This window comes from Moschus berezovskii, chromosome 5 (genome assembly GCF_049115385.1).
Source record: "Moschus berezovskii isolate FMDL1 chromosome 5, NW_MosBer_1.0, whole genome shotgun sequence".
Lineage (NCBI taxonomy): Eukaryota > Metazoa > Chordata > Mammalia > Artiodactyla > Moschidae > Moschus > Moschus berezovskii.
In genome coordinates this window covers 6,221,540-6,230,059 of record NC_142464.1, presented here as the reverse complement: position 1 = coordinate 6,230,059, position 8,520 = coordinate 6,221,540, and positions in this window count along the sequence as shown.

Below are 8,520 nucleotides of genomic sequence, written 5' to 3'. Positions count from 1 at the left end.
AGTCACTCCCTTCTCCAGGGGATCTTCCCAACCCAGGAATCGAACCCAGGTCTCCTGAATTGAATGCTGTCAAATAATGAAAACAATTTGAAAAGTATTCACACTTCATCTTAGTGAAAGCTAAGAATTGATTTTATGCTCAATATCTCAAATTTTCATGGAAAAATGATGTCTATGAAGGAAAGATCATGAAAAAATTATCCTTAAAATCTAGTTCTATTTAATTTCTAGAAATGTATGCATTTTCAAGCAAGCACAGATAATATAGGTCTAAATAAATTCAGTTACAAATATGTTACCTTTACATGTGTTCATCATAAGTAGACATTTTTTAATATGATGATTATAGTATTCAGTTCAGTTCAGTTCAGTCACTCAGTCGTGTCCGACTCTCTGCGACCCCATGAATCACAGCACGCCAGGCCTCCCTGTCCATCGCCAACTCCCAGAGTTCACTCAAACTCATGTCCATCGAGTTGGTGATGTCATCCGGCCATCTCATTCTCCGTCGTCCCCTTCTCCTCCTGCCCACAATCCCTCCCAGCATCAGAGTCTTTTCCAGTGAGTCAACTCGTCGCATGAGGTGGCCAAAGTATTGCAGTTTCAGCTTCAACATCAGTCCTTCCAATGAACACCCAGGATTGATCTCCTTTAGAATGGACTGGTTGGATCTCCTTGCAGTCCAAGGGACTCTCAAGAGTCTTCTCCCGCACCACAGTTCAAAAGCATCAATTCTTCGGCGATCAGCTTTCTTCATAGTCCAACTCTCACATCCATACATGACCACAGGAAAAACCATAGCCTTGACTAGGCAGACCTTGGTTGGCAATGTAATGTCTCTGCTTTTTAATATGCTATCTAGGTTGGTCATAACTTTCCTTCCAAGGAGTAAGCATCTTTTAATTTCCTGGCTGCAGTCAGCATCCGCAGTGATTTTGGAGCCCCCCAAAACAAAGTCTGACACTTTTTCCACTGTTTCCCCATCTATTTCCCATGAAGTGATGGGACCAGTTGCCATGATCTTTGTTTTCTGAATGTTGAGCTTCAAGTTAAACTTTTCACTCTCCTTTTTCACTTTCATCAAGAGGCTTTTGAGTTCCTCTGAACTTTCTGCCATAAGGGCGGTGTCATCTGCATATCTGAGGTTATTGATATTTCTCCTGGCAATCTTGAGTCCAGCTTGTGCTTCTTCCAGCCCAGTGTTCCTCATGATGTACTCTGCATAGAAGTTAAATTAGGAGGGTGACAATATACAACTTTGACGTACTCCTTTTCCTCTTTGGAACCAGTCTGTTGTTCCCTGTCCAGTTCTAACTGTTGCTTCCTGACCTGCATACAGGTTTCTCAAGAGGCAGATCAGGTGGTCTGGTATTCCCATCTCTTTCAGAATGTTCCACAGTTTATTGCGATCCACACAACATTATAGTATTACCACTGTCTATTTATCCTAACTTTTACAATTAAGAAAAAAAATTGGTAACTCTGACACTATGATGAAAGATCAAAGAACTCAAACTGTGTTGATGACAAAGCATATAATCATAAGAATTTGTGAAATATTAGTCACAGCTTTTCCATTCTGATTTATAATTCAGCACTATAAAGAAAGTTCTTGATCACTTGGATAAACAGATTGCAGTAATAGAAGAGGAAGTCTGTTTCAGGAAAGATCTAATATAGTAGATTTGCAGTTACAGATGGTCCCTGACTTATTTACAGATGGTTCAGCTTTATGATGGCAAGAGAATTACACACATTCAGTAGAAACCTCACTTTTAGAGTTTGAAATTTTGATATTTTCTTGGACGGGTGATATATAGTTCTATATCTAGTGATGCTGGGCAGTTCAAATCCCAGTGAAACAAAGGATCATGAGGCTAAACAACTGATATACTTACAAGCATTTGAGATCCAGCCAACAGTTCTGTTCTGAGTTTTTTTTTTTTTTTTTAACTTTCAGTATGGTATTCAATTAACTACATGAGATATTCAACACTTTTTTATAAATCAGGCTTGCAATACATGATTTGCTCCACCAATGTAAATATTCTGAGCATGTTTAAAGAAGGTTAGAAGTTGTCATGTTTCATAGATTAGGTGTATTCAGTGAAGTTTTTAATTACTATATTTTCCACTTACAATGGGCTTATTGAGATGTAACCTAACTATAAACTTAGTAAGATTCATACATCTAAGTAAAATAATTTATTGCATGCTATTTGCAATACTATTAATTTAAACAGTCAATATACCAGACACGTGAACTAACTTAATATGATTAGACATGCAAACACACATTCACATCTTTGAAATGTCACAACTTGAAGTTTCATATGTAGGGGACTTAATGCATCCTCTATAGAGGGAAATGATAAATTATTTTTTCCAGGATAAAAAGGTTTAAATAAAATAGGGTTTAGAAAAAACTGCATTTCAAGTGTATTTTCTTTTAAAATCTTGATATATTAATCAAAACATATCCTAAAGTATGCACCATTCTGTCCCACAATATATTCCTCCTGACATATTCTTACTCATGAAATACCTGCTCAACAAATATATATTGGGTGTCCACTCTGCCGGGTTTTATACAAGAAGGTAGAATTATTTTCATTCCATTAGACATATGTCCCCTGCATTAAGAGTGCTTCCTAGGCCAAATAATTTACACTTCTCAAATCTATTTTTAATGGAGTAAAAAAAAAAAAAAAAGCAAAAAAATTGTACTAAAAGTCCTGACAACTTAACATGCTAAATGGAAATCTTAGAAATAATATAATGGAAATAAATAATTGCATCTGAAAGCAGTATGCCTTAAAATAATAAAAGAGAAAAACCTAGAAAATTGTCTTTATTATTGAAATGGGCTATTAGCTTAAGGAAATAAAGTAATTAAAAATATATAAGGCATAATTTGTTGGACGTTAAAGAAATAGGATTTGTGTCCCCTGAATTAAATCTGATAAACTCAATATAAGCATTCCAGTCAGGGCGGCACAGACCCTAGATGTACAAAGGAGAGTTTCCTTATTTGATGCAACTGATGAAAATACCCTAGATCACAATGTTCCAAACTCTCTTCCATGATATTCTAAGGTTGGCAGGATTAGAGCTATTTGGCTACTGGGGCCAGTTTTTAATATATGTCTTATTTAAAGTAACATATCTCAATTTTCAATAGAATTCACACATTATCTAACAAAATTCTATTAGCAAATGTGTTCAGTAGAAGAAAAATAAATCAATAAATATGGAACCCACTTGTTGCCTTGGAACCTTTATGTATCTGAAAAAATGTCAGAACTTCAGTTACCTAAGCCTACTCTCTGAGGACCAGAACATTTCTAAAAAAAACTAGGCATTGACTTCAGTCCTAAGTGGCTCTCCCCCGCCATTCCAATGCCTTCCTCCACCGAAGAATATCATTATAATTTTCATTATTTCAAAAAGTTTGCCTTTACAGCTGCTCTAGGCTCACCTTCAAAACATTCTGGCTGAAACAATACTTCAGAAAATGAATTGTACACCAGGCTAACTAGAGTCAATTGGTGTATCTTTAGGGGAGTTTCTTGCTGACCATAATAAGCTTTTGAGATGCCTATAAATCCTAAAGCCTAGCCTGTCTGTCCAAGGAGCTCTCAATATGACCTGAAATTCCAAAAACAGCATTTTTCTCCAAGTGCCCAAATCTCCTCTCTAGAGATTTTTTCCATTCCCCTGACAATTTCCACTCCTTAAACTAATATTTTTACAATATTTTTGAAGAAAAGCATTCATGAAATGAACAGTGATACTAGTTAATGTAATAACTCCAATCAGTGCTTTGATAACTATGCGAAAAATGGTAAAAAGGGATATTTACCTATTTGCCTCATCTGACTCAGGGTGATGACAGACAAAACTGAACAGTAAACGAGAGGAAGATATGAATAGCAAAGGAAGGGGGAAGATGGGAAAACAAAAGATAAAGCTAATCCACACAAATGTGAATATGCTCCTGCCTAACTTGCCAAGGATAGGGTCTTTGGACAGATATTATGAATAACAAAGCCACCAAAAATTAAGGTGAAACCATATCTTAAAATCTCCAAACACGTAATTAACCATCTGATACGTTGACAATGGAAGATATTTAAATTTTATAGAGGAGCAGGAGCTTTCAGGACTCAGAAATGCTAAAGGAGAAAAGCATTAGTGGTTGGAGAACCATATCTGTTGACCAATGGCAATGGCAATAGAAATAAAAGATGGGGATTGAAAAGAGAAATATTTTGAAGATATAATTGCCAGGACCTGACAAATGAGGAAAATAAAGTGGAGCAATACATGTTTACTTTCTATTTGGGGTGAAAAACAGCTACAAGAAACACAGAACTGTAAGGCTGTCTTAGATTTGGATCTGACTACACTGAGTTCTGTAGAACAGAGAGAGCATTAGTTCATTTGACAGAAAGAGAGACAAGAATTTCCAAAGAGTTTTTTTGAAACTGAAAAGTGGACAGGGCTAGATTTGTGCATCAGGGATGCATGAACACAGTGCTGATAGCTAAGCCTTAGGGGTATGCCGGGAGCCAGCGAGGGAAATCCTACCCATGGCAAAGGTCAACTGGGAAAGAGGCCTGATGGGCAAAGGCTAATCAGGACTCGAGGAACCCCCTGGACTTACCTGAGCATCTACCCCAAAGAAAACCGGAGTCTGACTGACTTACTATCTTACGCCTCTTATCAAGTCCTCTAATACTTACGGGGGCTTCCCCCCAACCACCTTTCTCTGAAAACATTAATTCAGAGCTGTAGTTTAAAAGTGCTCCTTGGCTTAATAGGAGTGTTCCAATCCAAGCCCCTCTGATAGCTTTCTAACTTGCATGACAAGTTTGTCCAGGCTCTTACAACTATGAGTGTGACTGTTTATAGCCTCCTAGCCATGCAAGGACAGAAAGCCTAATATTCTAAAATACAGGAATCTGTTGAAGAAGTTAAAATCATTAGAATAGTACTAAAAAAGATTTCATTGTTGAATCAATGCTTGCTGCAAAGTTTCCTCTATCTATTGTAGCCTTGGAAATATATTAATCACATATAGAGAATGTAAGTAGTGGCCTTTGATTTAAGCACATCAGATCTTAAGTTAATAAATTCCTTTCTTGTAGCTCACTACACCTGTGCCTTATAGGAATGTAACCTTGTCATATGTCTAGCACCTGACTTTAGGAAAATCATCTTAAAAGAATATAAGACTTTTTCTAGCTAACTAACCTTTGTTAGGAGAGAGGGCCATAAACTGTTAGCAGGCCACCTGGCCAGAAGATGATGTAAACCACCCAAAACTTTTGTATATCATGAGACATACAAAAATGAGCCCTGATCCTGATAAAGGTCAAGACTGCTGACCCCGCGTGATTTTGGCGTGACTCTATACCTCTCTTTCTCTATTTTTTATGTGCACAACTTAGGGTATAAAAACAGCACTGGAAAATAAAGTTTTGGGCCTTTCTCACTGAAGCTTGGTCTCCCCGTGTCGTTCTTTCTCTTTTTCCATCCTTTTCTCTATTCTCCTTTTTCTGGTTGAGATCCTTGGAGCGCTGGGCCCTCTGCATTTACTTATCTGCCTGGGCTTCTAAGACCCACTCGAGGGGCTGCCCTGGTGGGGTGCCTCCAGTGATTCGAGAGGGCGCCTGCGGCCTACGTAAACAGAGCAAACCCCGTGCTGGGGTTTTATTGGTTTCCAGCGTAAACCAAGGAATCATCAGCCCCTGTCTCTCTCTTTCTCTCTCTCTCTCTCTCTCTGACGCCGACGCCGTTCATCCCAAGGATACCCTGGGCCATATCGAGGCTGGTCCCCGATAGGGGTAGATCGAGTTACCCAAGGAGAAAACACTAAGTCAATACAGAAGGCCAATGTCAGAAATTTAAGGTACTCATATTTAATGAGAGTCAAAGAGGAAAAAATAAAGCAAGGAAGAATGCCACAGTTTCACCATCATAGATGAAAAAGGAATGAAAGTTCCCCAAAGAGGATGGAAAAATATTGCAGAAGAGGTGAAGGCTGGCAGAGGTAATAACTTGGCTGACTCTGACAAAGTAGTCAAAATGAAGTATAGAAAAACTTACCTGTAACTCCTAAAAAACTGAGAATTTCAGTTACAGAAGATAAGGTTCAGAGAAAGTCTAATAACACTTTTTAGGAGTTCTATTATATAGAATATTATAATTAGGCCTTTCAAGAATATTCTTTAAGAATATTCAATGTAGGCCTGGAGAAAAACACTAACTGTGAAATGAAATTCAGTTATACATAATTATAAGAACATTTTTATGTTTACAAATATAAGACTTCCAAAAGAGATCTTTAAAATTGCTAATAGATGTTTATCTTTCTGTAAAGGGAATGGTTGGACACAAGCAATCCCATGCTGGGATCTATAATTTTATCTATGAACACATTCGTAAGTTCAGTTTATTTTTAAGTCCAACAAAGTTAGCTGAGGTACCCAACATACACAATTGACAGTACTATATTGTATGGTATAATAGTTTATAGCGTAATAGGTTTATAACAATTTTCACAAAAGCGATACAGGAAAAACAAACACAAAAAATAAACATTTTCATTCTTGTTGTTGTTGTCCAGATGCTCAGTTGTTTCCAACTCTTCGCGACCCCATGGACTGCAATACACCAGGCTACCCTGTCCTTCACCATCTCCTGGAGCTTGCTCAAACTCATGTGCATTGAATCAGTGATGATATCCAACCATCTCATCCTCTATCATCCCCTTCTTTTAGCAGTTTAAATCTTTCCCAGCCTCAGGTTCTTCTCTAATGAGTTGGAACTTCTCATTAGGTGGCTAAAGTCTTGGAGTTTCAGGCTCAGAATCAGTCCTTCCAATGAATATTCAGGACTGGTTTCCTTTAGAATTGACTGGTTGGATCTCCTTGCAGACCAAGGAACTCTCAAGAGTCTTCTGCAACACCACAGTTCGAAAGCATCAATTCTTCAGAGCTCAGCCTTCTTTATAGTCCAACTCTCACATCCATACATGACTACTGGAAAAAACAGTTTGCAGATATGAACTTTGATGGGCAAAGTAATGTATCTGCTTTTTAATATGCTGTCTAAGTTTATCATAACTTATCTTCCAAGGAGCAAGCATCTTTTAACTTCATGGCTGCAGTCATCATCTGCAGTGATTTTGGAGCCCAAGAAAATAAAGCTTGTCACTGTTTCCATTGTTTATCTATCTATTTGCATGAAATGATGGGACCGGATGCCATGACCTTTATTTTTTGAATGTTGAATTTTAAGCCAGCTTCTTCACTCTCTTCTTTCACCTTCATCAAGAAGCTCTTTTGTTCCTCTTCACTTTCTGCCATAAAGGTGGCATCATCTTCTTACCTGAGGTTATTTACATTTATCCTGGCAATCTTGATTCCAGGTTGTGCTTCACCAGTCCGGCATCTTAAACGATGTACTCTGCATAAAAGTTAAATAAGCAGGGTGATTATATTCATCCTTGACATATTCCTTTCCCAATTTGGAACCAGTTGTTCCATGTCCAGTTCTAACTGTTACTTCTTGACCTGCATACAGATTTCTCAGGTGAGAGGTAAATTGTCCTTCTATTCCTGTCTCTTTAAGAATTTTCCACAGTTTGCTGTGATTCACACAGTCAAAGGGTTTAGTGTAGTCAGTGAAGCAGACATAGATGTTTTTTTTCTGGAATTCTCTTGCATTTTCTATGGTCCAACGGATGTTAGAAATTTGATCTCTAGTTCCTCTGCCTTTTCTAAATCCACCTTGAAAAACAGGAAGTTTTTGGTTCATGTACTGTTGAAACCTAGCTTGGAGAATTTTGAGCATTACTTTACTAGCGTGTGAAATGAGGGCAATTGTGTGGTAGTTTGTACAGTCTTTGGTATTGCCTTTCTTTGGGATTGGAATGAAAACTGACCTTTTCCAGTCTTGTGGCCACTGCTGTATTTTCCAAATTTGCTATAATATTGAGTGTAGCCCTTTCACAGCATCATCTTTTTGGATTTGAAATAGCTCAACTGGAATTTCATCACTTCCACTAGCTTTGTCTGTAGTGATGCTTTCTAAGGCCCACTTGACTTTGCACTCCAAGATGTCTGGCTCTAGGTGAGTGATTATCTGGATCATGAAGATCTTTTTTGTATAGTTCTTCTGTTTATTCTTGCCACCTCTCCTTGATATATTTTGCTTCTGTTAGTTCCATATGGTTTCTGTCCTTTTGAGCCCATCTTTTCACGAAATGTTCCCTTGGTATCTCTAATTCTCTCAAAGAGATTTCTAGTCTTTCCCATTCTATTGCTTTCCTCTATTTCTTTGCATTGTTCACTTAGGAACGCTTTCTTTACTCTCCTTGCTTTTCTTTGGAACTCTGTATTCAGATGAGTGTATATTTCCTTTTCCTTTCACTTCTTTTCTTTTCTCAGATATTTATAAGGCCTTCTCAGACAACCATTTTGACATTTTGAATTTCTTTTTCATGGAGATGGT